Genomic DNA, 13,147 nt, shown 5'->3' with positions numbered 1-13,147 from the left:
TTGAGTGGGTTCCATTGGTTCTGTAACATCGCTCTTTTTCCTTCTTCCTCTTCTCCTTCTCTTTCTTCTTAGTGTTCCCAGATTAAATATATATATATATATATTTAATATATTTATATTTAATATATATATATAAGCTATTCCAGCTGAAATATATTCCAGTATGTTGACCTTTTTCTCACCTGTTCAAATCTGCCATTGAATCTTCCCAGTAAATTTTGTATTTCAATTATTCAGATTACTTAATGTTTTAAAAGTAATTTATATCACTTAATTTATATTTTCTACAAGAAGTCTGGAAAGGGTTTATGGAAAAAAGTTGAATTTTTAAAAAAATAAATTATTTTCATTTTCTAAAATCTTTCTTGCAAGTATAACATCTGGAATTCCTAAAAGAGAGTTTTTTGTTGTTCTTCCCACATCGATCACAATGTATAAGTCTTATTTTCTTATGTCTTTGAATGTCCAGTGTGTGTGTGTGTGTATTGGAACCTGAAACTTTGTATTATACAGCAACACTGAAAATCAAAATCTTCCTCCTGTGCAGGAGTAAAAAGCCTTGTCTTTCTCCCGCAGGAAAGCTGTTGAGTTCAAACTACATACCTTGCGGTTAGCAGCCCAATGCATAACTATTACACCAGTAGGGCTCCAGTTACCTTAGTGGTCAGCGAATAACTGGCTAGAGATTACTCTATCTACCGTGCTGCCTTGGTCAAAGACAGTGACTTGTATCCGGCCCGTTTCCTCTTTGCTTTTATGGATCAGCAGTATTCCCTAAGTCTGTGCTTTACCATTTGTGCTGGCAGCATTCATTATATCCTTTACCAAACTTACATTGGATACTTCATACAGATGAGGCATCTTCACCAGCATGACAATTCTGTATTATTCTAGTGTTCCTAGACAAGAGTTTTTTTCCATGTATCAGTAACATAATGATATTAATGATTCCAAGGAGCTGCGCCATTGCTGAGTGTCCCTTTGGCTAATGATAATCTAAATCTTCTGAGTTTAGACAAAACTTGTTTATTCCTTTGGATTTTATTAGTGAATGCAAGTTGATACAGTCACCAACATGAACGCAAGTGATTGGTAATTTGCCTACAAAAGATATGATCTTAACTCTCTGAGCAAAAGGGACTGGGAGGAATGGAGAAGATGACAGACAAAGCCCAAGGGAAAGGTTTTAGTGACAGGACAAAGGCAACTAAAAGGAGGATGAATTCCAGATCCATGCTCTCCCCTCCACTTCAGCCCCACAGGCAAAGAATGCGAGTCCTGGAGACATTTCTTCTCATGGTTGTCAATATCCAAGGGAATTGTTTTTGAGTAATGTCTTTCTTTTTTTCTAGGCTCCAAGGCGGCTGTCTTTGAACACGCACACAATACAATTATTTTGTCTGCTTGTTAGACGGAGGGGTCTAAATAAAGCAAAAGAAAGACCCCCTAACACAAATGATTAGAAGTGTGAAATGTTTTAATAATTTGTTGTGGGTTTTTTGTGTGGATAGCTACACATCTTTTAGGACATCAAGGATAAAGTTACAAATGAAAATAGTAATTTTTCAATCATTAGATGATCTGATAGTATGACAAGACTTGTAATATGTTTGCAGTTGTAAGATTTGTAAACATATTCACATTGATTTTCAATTTTTAGCATAACACCAATCTTAAAGGTAAGCAATGCTTCCTACAATTTTGTAGTGACTATAATGAGATCCAAATGTTTCATAAAGTTATTGAACAAAAGATTTAAGCAAGTGTTTACTGACAGTCCAATGCATTCTTTACTGCCCATATCCTTATAATAAAAGAAATCAAGAAATTATGTTTTATAGTATCAACTCTGTCCATTGCCTTGGACACATACATTGGAAACTCAGCAAAGCAACACAAACATTGGAAACTCAGCAAATGCTTGATATCTGCATATTTAGAAATTATGTGTGCTCCTTGGTTTAGTTGGCCAGAAAAATTGCAACTGAGATGTAAGATTCGCTTGGAGTCACAATGAGACAGGCGAAGTTTGATGTGCGAAGTTCTCTTCCTCCACGATGACATCTCTGACATTGTGCAGGAGAGAATGATTCTAAGATAGCGCCTCTTTTCTCACAGTAAAACATTATATCTATATTTTAAAGAAGAATAAACTGCCATTTTCTGTAGAGGAAGAGCAGTGTTTGGATAATCTGAATGATACAGGTTTTTTGTTTTTGTCTCTTTTGGCAAGCATTAAAGATGACAGGTGTCACTTTTTTACCCATTACCATTGTAAAATGATGAGATCCTGCATGTGTCCTGCTACTTCAAAGGTTCACTGGAATTCAGCTTCCAGGAGAAGAGACTGCTTGAAAACTCTTTATGTGAAGTAGTGTAGTTCCCTCCAGGGTCTTCATTCAGCACACTTGTAGATTGCTATAATTTAATGTTCACCAACATTTTAATCTGACTTTTAAACTTCAGGCTTCCTGGTCCCTCTTTATGAGTTTATATAAAGGAAGTCAGGCATCTCCTGTCATTATTCAGCCCTATAAGGAATTGACTTCTAGTCTTGTTTAAGATATACCCTATCGCCTCAATGATCCAAAGGTAAAGGTTCAATTGGTGCTCAAATTCTGGAAACTGATCATGCTTCACTATCCAGTTGTTTAGCCAGTTATCAAGAGATGTCAGAGCATGCTCCAAACAGCAGATAGTGATGCTCCCTTTGGGTTCATATGGTGCCTGGGCAGCACAAGTAGTTAGGCACCGGACTTTTAACCAAAATGCTGGTAGTTCAAACTCACCCCAAGTGTATGCAGGGCAGGACGTGGGGCTGACATCTGACCTCCTCTGACGTCACAAAGGAGAAAGAGAATCAAATTCAACATCAGCCCAAAGCAAATCTCTGACCACTGAGGCAGAGGTCAAAATGACTCTACCTTCCGACCTTTCTGCTAATTCTGATACCAATCATTGCTCTCAAGGCACTCCCTACCTCTGGGCTGGGTTCAATAATCCACTGCAACAGTCCCACAGAACTCACGGACCACATGCACGATTGTGGGGGTGTAGTAGTGAAATGACCAAGCTACACGTCTGGATTTGAAATGCTCAGAATACAATTCTTCTGGTCAAAAGCAACTTAATCGCCTACAGGCACACCTCTCTCTAGACCTCAGCCTCTCAGCTTTGTGACCCCTTAGCCTCTATCCTGACCTGGTAAGGGTTCCAAAGCTCCTTTACTGCTGCCAATAAATGCCCAAAGGGCAGAGCAATCTATCATAAACCTCAGCCTGGAGGCACTCAGCTCTGGTATTGAGTATCCGCAAACCTGGCTGCCCCGATGAAGTTCTTGGAAGCACTCAACATCTTAAGTGAGTCTTCTGTTGGAAAGCAATCAGTTCTGCTTAACTCCATGAGCCAGGAGCTCTCTGAAGCATCTGGTGCCCTGGCTCTTGGCTTGCTTGCTTCTGCTGTTCTTCTGCAGTCACAGCTCTGTCCCTTTGATTGATTGAGGAGGTCCAGGCCACAGGGATTTTGAGATACAGAGCACGCGCTTTACCCTTGGCTCTTCTTTCTTGATGGTAAATATACTCCGCTCTGGCTTCTTAGATTACTCCTTTAAAATTCTTCATGCAAGCAAAATTGATCAGTTTCTTCCTTAAAATTTTGTACTCCCTATTTGAATATTTCCCCCTTGTCATGTGGTAGGATTTACAAAGACTATGAAGAAGAAGAAGAGGAAGAGGAAGAAGGAGGAGAAAAAATTCATATTAAATAATTCACCGGACAGCACAGAGACCTCTTTGAAGTAAGGCCTGGTCATCTACATCTGGAAGATCAGTATCTTGGAAGTCGTCTGTAGTACAATTTGATTTTGCATGTGCAGGGTTGCCTGAGTCAGAATGCACTTAATGACAGGCAACAAGGAACAATTGTGAGTTTACTTCTAGAACTTACTGAGAGAAGGACAACAGGTCTCTAATTCAATACCTGTTTGTATTGATGCCATTGTACAAATAGGCTTAAAATCTAAAAGCAAGTACAGCTCAAGGTTTTTTAAAAGGGAAGGGTGGACTGTACACTGCTCAAGACCCCTGTTGCCCTGCTCGCTATAGCGGACCGCTAAATCTTGGTCTTCAAAAACCTGAAAACTAACCTATCTGTTCAGATACAAAATGTAATAATTTGCAAATCTGTCTTAAGTCCAGAGTGAGCGCCAACATCTTCCATTAGTTCTGCTTGCTGGGGTAATACTTCTTAATTAATTGAATATTTCCCATGCTGATTATTTTATCTTTATGTCAATCTCAAAATGATGATTTTGAGAATTTTTTTCTGAATCAGTTCTTCACTATCTAAACCATTATCCATAAGTAAGTGCTGTTTTTTTGTTCTGTTTTATTCAATGTAATAGAGACTAAATGTTGTTTCCATTTGCAGGGAATCAGGGGTAGTTAGAATTGGGCGGCTCCTCTTAGCCCATTCTCTGATGGAGAGTATTTCACCTAAGCAACCACCAGTCATGTAGTTGCCACTATTCTAAAGTGCTTGGTCTGCTTCTGAAGCGATGTAGGCTCACCTCCCAGAGCTTCCATCCCTGTTCTGTGTGACGTTATCTATCTAATCCATATGCAGGATCCTTACCCTATTCCACTTCATTCCCTAGAAACTTAATATAAACCTGTTTTTATACTTGTACTCATGTGCACACACACACACACACAATGAGCAGTTCAATATGTCAAACAAATATCCAGAGAAGATTATAATTTAACAAGAAAGCATTCTTATATTCCTACATAGTCCCATTGATTTAAACCAATTATACTTTGAATTTTTTAAAAAATTATTCAACAAATTCTCAAGAAAAGCAACAAAATCTTCATATGGTTTGGGGTTTTAATAAATCATATAGGATCATATCTACAATTTTAAAGGTTTACATTGATATAGCTACATGGCTTCTAAAATTCAAAACTTGCCTCGAATTACTAAGCTAACTCGTATATGAAGAATATTTTGTCAAATTCAGGTATACATGTTTGATCCGTCCCCGTAGAATTCCTAGCTTCTGTTACTAAAGATGTGGGGATGATTTCACTTCATGTTTCCTGTGTGAAGAAATAAGGAAGCATAACTCTGTAGGAGATATTTTTCTTTTTATTAGTAATTATTAGCATTTATACATTGTCAAAATATTAAATACCTGAGAAGACCTCCTCAGACAACACTCCTCAGAGATCATTTTAGTTTTTAAATGATGCCTCATTGCTATATGTGAGCTACCCGGCATAGCACTAGACACGTCATATGGGACATTTCTCAGGGGTACAACAAGCTGATGACAATCAAATTCAAGTCAGACTGACTCCACACTCTCTTCGATACCCTAAATAGATGATCGGATTATGTCAAGAATAAACTTCTAGATCTGATACGTAAATACAGTAAGTAATTAATTGTGGCTCACCTGAAAATCAGCATAGATTTTTTTATATGCATCAGAAGAGAAAGTGGCTTATATTCTACTATCCAAAGCCAGAAGTGGGGCCCATGTTGGACACATCAGCTATTGTGGCCAGTGGTCTCACCTCGGGCTTCCCTGGCTGCTTCAGCAGGGGGTTCCTGCAGAGCAGATAGAAAGTGAATCTTTGAGGAATTGTGGGAAATGCTCTGTTTCTCTTTTCACTAGAGCATATTATGAAATTCCTTCCCAAATCCTGAGAAGCAGAATGCAGAATTCTGGAAAGCAGGTGAGAGGAAGCCACAATGTTATTTATATACAAATGAAATCCTAGCTATTACTGAGTGATGCAGATCAATGAAGGTGCTTCCCCACCCCTGCCCCACCTAGATTTAATTAATTCAGTGTATTTTTCTTGTATAAAATCTGCTATGTGGTGGCAACAGATGGAGCCTGGGTCTTCTGCACTGAGACTCTGGTGGGGGTCTTTATGAGATGGCCAATGAATTCCTGGTAGAGAGACATAGTGAACAGGTTCTCTTTGCAGAGATCAGATTTGAAAGCTAGGTATTGGGGGTGGCATCAAAAGTAGCCTTGGGGAAGGTGCCCAGGTGGCAATGAAGTCCCTGGCTCAGGTGTAGCCATAGTCAATACCCTGCCATCATCATCAGCTTCTTGAGCACAGGGGCACGGGGCGAGGTGCACCAATACACCAGAACAGGAGTAGCTAGTTGCCTAGCAGGGGATAGGGCTTGCCAGTCTTGTTCCATTCACATCCTCACCACACTGGAATAATGGGAGAGCTCAGGAAAGTAGGTGGGAGTGGCAACCACCTTTGAGAACTTAATGCCCAGGCCAACCTGGGCATTGCATTGCCCAATAACAAATGCCTTGACTTTGATCTGCTGGCCAACATTGAGTGATCTGTTTCTATACAGGCATACTTTTCAAACCCTTGTCCTTCAGGGACATCCCTAGGTTAAAAATCAGTGCTCACAGACTCCTTGGTACATTGCCGGCTCCCATGCTGAGCCTGGACACTGGGGTCTCTAGGCCTTCCCACCAACGGATTTCCTTCATCGTTGGGTGTTTCCACAGAGAAGAAACTGCATTTCCTTATTTTTAAGGAATATTGAAGTTTGAGAAAATATGTTTTTCTCAGTTATAAGAAAGTACGCAGGGTGGCTACTGGTATCACATCCCTTCCAAATTTTCAGCTTCATTCTACATAGATGTATAATCTGGGTGGTGTTGAAAGTTTACGTTTGTCAAACATAACCCTGTTTCCAGTGTAGAGAAAGTGAAGGAGAGGAGAACTCCACATCTTTGATTCTGACCATATTAACAAAGTATTTTTTAGAACCTTCCAAAGCAGCAGGTCCCCAAAGGGTGCTGGGTCGGTGAATTATGAAAGCAAAGGTCTATTTACCATTCTTCTGATTTTAGATCTGCTAAGAAAATTTCAGAGGAATCAAGTTGTACTGGAAACCATCTAAGAACAAATATTTGTATACCTACTTGGGACAGATACCAAGGACAGAAAGATATCTCAAATTCTGAAGGATAAATAAACTGCAAAGGTTAGAGTGCCTAAGGGAGATGACTACAGAAGATCAAAATGACAAACCTGACTCGGATGGTTAAAACCTTGTCGGTTGATTCCCCCTTCTGATGCATGTTGGGCCTGATTTGGTTTTCGACATTTTCTGTAATTTTTGTTTGTTCACATTGGGGTTTATCTTAGATGTATTTTGTCATTGGGGGTGACCCTCTTGAATTATTGTTATATGTTTTTCTGATTTTATGAAACCCGGGAACCTATAGAGTATATGAAACTCGGGAACCTATAGAGCCAGCAAGTCGAATAAAGGGGGGGGGGTTATTGAAAGAGGAGCTGATGTCAAGGAGTTCAAGAAGAAGGAGAATGTTTTGAACTAATTGTGGTAGCAATTGTACAATGCTACTTGATGTGATAGAACTATGGAAAGATAATGATATCCGTATTAGCTCCCAACAAAATGGTTTTGGAAAAATACATAAATAAAAAGGAAAACTGGAAGGCAAAAAATGACTAAGCCATTCAAATTCCACAAGGACAATGCTCGGGATCCTATTTTGTTAAGGACTGCTGCCTTACAAACTCATGAGTGGCCATCTAAGGAGCAACTATTGGTCTCTCCCTAATTGGAGGAAACAAGAGTGATGAAAATAGAAGATCCATGCAAACAATTAGCCTAATGGATTAATGGGTCCCTCAGACATCAGTGCCCATGACCCTGAGACCAGAAGAACTAGAAGGTGCCTGCTTGGGTTAGTCCAGGTAGACTAGATAAACAAATCCATAGACACTCCTATGTGTTCAAGAAAGAGCTTTATATACAAGAGCAATTTAATAGTGAGAAAATATCCCAGCCCAGTCCAGATCAAGTCCATAAGTCTGATACCAATTTATAGAGTCCTCTTCAGATTCATGAAACACATGCAATGACACCGAGTGCAGGAAGATCACAGGCCAGTGGGTGGGAAGTCTTGTGGATCCAGTGTGGGTAGACTGGCATCTCAGCGCTGGCAGGAGTATCCACGTGGTTCCTTAAGCTCCGAGGCTCTGTCATCAGCCTGTCTCCATGGGATCTCCACGTGTTTCCTCCAGCTCAGGGCACTAGCATAGTTCCATGTGTCTTGTCAGCTGCAATGTCTTTCTGGGAATGAGTCGAGAGAGAGTGAGTGTGTCTCCAGTATCCAAGGAGGACATACTGGAATTCCCAGATTCCTCAGGGGAAGTCCATGTCCATACAATGATTGACGGGCATGACTCCACCCCTTCACTCGTAATCCTTTCAAATTGACAACAGATTATATAACTACCATAATGCTACTTACCACTACTAAGTGCTCTGAAAGGGATCACATGGGAGCAGCCTGGGTAGTGTTGGAGAAAATTTAGAACAACACTGAAAACTTGTGTTAGTCTGGGTAAACTAGAGAAACAAATTCATAAATACACATATGTGTGTAAGAAAGAAGTTTATATACAAGAGCAGTTGAATATTGAGAAAACATCCCAACCCAGTCTAGTCCAAGCCCATATATTCGATATTAGCTCATATGTTCAATACCAATGTATAAAGTCCTCTTTAGGCTCATGAAACACATGCAATGATGCCAAATGCAGGACGATCACAGGCCAATGGACAGAAAGTCTTCAGATCCAGTGGCATTGTAAGCATTTCGGTGCTAGCAGGGGTAGCTGTGTGGCTTCTCCAGTTCCCAGGGCTGCATTAGGGTTGGTCCATATGGCTTCTCCTCAGGGATATCTCCCAGGAAGTCAGCAGAGAGAGAGAGTGTGTCTCCCATCTCCAAGAAGGAAAAGTACAGGAATTCCCAGAATTCTCAGGAGAAGGTCATACCCACATACAGTCCTCATTGGCTATGATCTGAGTGACAGACTAGGCTCCACCCCTTCACTCAATTCCCTCAAGTGCCAAATTTACACCAGATTGTGTAACTATAAAGAAGACTACATTTATTGGTTGGATAGAGACTGGTGGAGTTCCCCTCAATGTTGGCTCTAAGTCACCAAGCTCAATGTTCAGCCAAGCAATAGGCAGATCTATGAGGGAAGCAATTACACTAGGGAGGTATGCACATTTTAAAATAACCATGTATTTGGAATAAAAAAGGCACCATTTGCCAAAGGACAAAGTTCAAAAGGAGTAGGAAAAAAAGGAGAAAAGGAAACAGGAGGAAGTGGGATCCCTGAGGCTTTATTGTGAGATTTGTAATCAATGACATGAAATAAAATGTACAGTATATGAATTGTTGAATGGAAAACTCATCTGCCTTGTGAGCCTTCACCCAATTCACAACCAGAGTTTGTAAAAAGTAACTATAGCGTTAATAGGAGCCCAGGTGGCATCGTGGTTCCATGTTGGGCTGGTAACCTTTGAAAGCACAGCAGTGCAAAACCACCAGCTGCTCTATGGGAGAAAGATGGGGCTTTCTACTCTCATGAAGAGTTTGAGATAGTCGAGGTTTATTGTGCCACCTGGCCAATAAACACATATGAGATTAATTGAAGGGTGGAAAGATAAATGGCTCAGTGAGCCTCACCTTTCTAGTTCTTGGGTCTCTCGCTTTGTGATGGTCAGACCAGGGTGCAGCTGCCTCAGCCAGTTCCCTGCTTCAGCTGGCAAGGCTCACTTCCTGCGAGACATCCCTGAGAAGTGGCCATATGGACCTATCCTGATACAGCCCTGGGTGCTGGAGCAGCCATGTGGAGACCCCTACCACCGCTGAGAAGCTTACATGTTCACTGATTCCGCTTTCCTCCTGAAATTGGCATAATTGTGTGTGCTTTGTGAGACTGAGGAGGACTGTAGATTGGTGTCGAGCATATGGTCTAATGTTGGACTTAGGGGCTTGGACAGAACTGGGTTGGGATGCTTTCTTAATGTACATTTACCCTTTATATAAAACTCTCTCTTACATATATGAGTTTCTGGGGGTTTGTTTCCCTAGTTTACCCAGACTAACAGAGTTACAATCTTGGAAATACATAGGGGCAAGTCTACCTTGATCTATAGGGTCTCTGTGAGTTAACATTGACTCAAAGGCAGTTTGGTTGGTATATACCCTTAATAAATAGAGATTCATAATATAAAGAAAATCCTAACAACAGCAAGAAGGAAACCAGCATAGTCCGTATCTCTATTAAAATACTTTCATAAGAAAGAATAGTAAAAAAGAAAGAAAGAAAAGTAAACTTCAGACAACTCTTTTATGCTCTCAAGACAGAGATGTCAAAGAAGCTGGATAAAGTACTCAAAGAAGAGTAACAAAGTATTTTCTGTATTAATTAGGAGTAAAAACTAGTAATATATAGTAAATTTAAACACTAAAATGAATAAAGAATTTCCAAAATTCTACAGAAGAAAGAGAGGACATTAAAACAATAAAAGAAAATAGTAAATGTGGATGGCAGAAAGTGGCATTCTGTTTGGTGTTATAAAAATGATATGTGAATATATTGATCAGAAGTAAATTTAATGAGAAAAACTTTCCTCCATTGGTTGAGAGAAGACTGGGAAATGAGGGATAGCAAGACATATAAGGAAGTCGATGCAGACTATGAAAAAACTAATAGATAAACCTGTTGACTGATAGGTAAAACCTTTGATTTGCTGAGCAAATCATCAGAGAAGGAGAAACTGGATTACCTGAAGAATAGTGTGGCATCAGAATTGGAGGAAGGCTTATTAACAACCTTTGATATGCAGATAGCACAACCTTGCTTGCTGAAAGTGAGGACGAAGTGAAACGCTTGCTGATGAAGATCAAGAATTGTAGCCTTCAGTATGGATTACAACTCAATATGAAGAACACCACAATCTTTACTCCTGGGCCAAAAGGTAACATCATGATAAATGGAGAAAAGGTTGAAGTTGTCAAGGATTTTATCTTTCCTGGATCCACCACCAATGAGTCAAAGCTTACTTGCTGGCATCTAACAACGACATCAGTAGAGGAAAGCTAGATAAGACAAAGACCATAAGCAATTGTGTATGCCAATATGAAGGTGTCAGGTACCACAGATCAGGGCGTTTGGAATTCAAGACAAAAAGGAGTACAAAAACATTTCTATATGATACTCAAATCCCTCAACTTATACTTCTCAGCTACTTTGATGGTTCTGTTTCTCTCCTCTGCTCACCTGGTAGGGATAGATTTATGTTTCGCCCAAATATGTTGTCAATCTTAATCTTTCTGTATTTATAATCCCACTTTGAAATGTGTTTTCCTTCCTATTTTATCAGGCAATATTAGGGTAGCATGTGTCTTAAATCAACACCCTTTAAATATAAAAGAAAGTAAACAAGCAAACTAGCAAGCAAGCAGAGATGGGGAAATATAGATGCCACGCCACATGAAAACCGCCAAGGAGCTAAGGAGATACCATTCCTTCAGAGATGACAGAGGGAGAAAGCCTTGTCCTAGAATTGGTACCCTGAATTTGGACGTTTAGCCTCTTAATCTGTGAGTTAATTCTGTTACAGTAGAGTTAGATAACTAAGACATTACGCTGCGTTCCAACTAGACCCTTGACTATGATATGATGGCTTTTCACTTTGGGGCATGGCAGGTGCCCCCAGGATCTTCTGCTACCCAAGTCCATCACTGTCTTCTCCTAATCCTTGACTTGGGACTCCTGGGAGGAATGTCGGATTTAGGCCAATGGTCCCATGAAAAGCTTCCAGAATTCTCCTGAAAGGCCTCTTTGACTACTCTTGAATAACTCAAACAACAAAAACCATCAACAAAGCTCACTGACACTGAGTGGATTCTGACTCATGGTGACCTGATAGGAGAGTCACACGTCCCCTTTGGGTTTCGGAGTCTTTAAGTATTTGCAAAAGTAGACAGCTTCCACTTTCTCTCATGGAGCAGCTGGTGGGTTTCTGAAGCGATAATTCTTTATGAGAACAGAAAATCTCATCTTTAGCCCGCAGAACGACTGGTGCTTTAGAACTGCTGACCTGAGGGTTAGCCTCCCAACTTGCAACCCAGTACGACACCAGGACGCCTTCTGATTATGGTGGATGGAAAAAAACTCTACTGGGATAAGGACTTTAGGGCCCTGCCCTCTTTTTAATTTTTTTAATGTGTGCTCTCCACATACACTTCTTTATTGGCTCTTCCCAACAACCTGTAAGGTAGTTTTCATTATTCTCACTTTCCAGATCGGGAAACTTAGGTTCAAGGAATGAATTGAGGGCCATCTTCAAGGGCATCCAACTTGTAATTGACAGCCCTGGGATCTCCGAAACCGGTCTAACTTCTTTCTTTATCTATCATCTATCTATCCAGCTGTCTGTCTATCTATCTATCTATCTATCAATTATCTATTTATCTACCATTTGTTTATTTAGCTTTCTGTCCCAGATACATCCCACCTTGTTGCAGGAGGGTATGACAAGGGCATATGTAAGCTTACCCCCTTTATCTCTTGCTCGGAAGTTTCTTACTCTGGAAGACATCTTAGTTGACAGTAAGATGTATTTGGCATACATGACATACATGGATTTCCTAACTAGGTTGCGCAACACTGCTCTCTTTTGATCATATCTTTTTTCTTGATCATCCTTGAACTCACTAGAATTCAGGATAATTTGGAAGAAGCTTAATTTCATTAACACTTTGTAATTTTCCTTTTTGTGTGAAACATGTAGATGTATCACCTTGCCTATATGCATAATGCTAGTGGGCATTATGAGTAATGATAGGCTTCTTCAAGTCAGCGTGTCTTTTGTAATCCCTACATTACCCAGGGCGCCCCAAGCGAGTAAAAGAGTATTCTGGTACAATGGCGTGATCTTTGTAGTAAAACTCTTCCACCAAATGTCACAGGTTGCTGCTGTGTCACGTTGTCATGAGTCAACTTGTACTCATGATCCCATGATCATGTTGTCATGTGTTGTTGTCATGATTCAACTCGTACTCCTGATGATCCCATAATCATCATGTTGTCATGTGCTGTTGTCATGAGTCAACTCGTACTCCTGATGATCCTATGATCATGCTGTCATGTGCTGTTGTCATGAGCCAACTCGTACTCCTGATGATCCCATGATCATGTTGTCATGTGTTATTGTCATGATTCAACTCGTACTCATGATGATCCATAATCATCATGTTGTC

This window comes from Echinops telfairi, unplaced genomic scaffold, assembly GCF_000313985.2.
Source record: "Echinops telfairi isolate 266 unplaced genomic scaffold, ASM31398v2 ScPeMD7_2010;HRSCAF=2546, whole genome shotgun sequence".
In the NCBI taxonomy this organism is placed as follows: domain Eukaryota; kingdom Metazoa; phylum Chordata; class Mammalia; order Afrosoricida; family Tenrecidae; genus Echinops; species Echinops telfairi.
The sequence above is the reverse complement of the archived record's forward strand: the minus strand, read 5'-3'. Positions refer to the sequence as shown.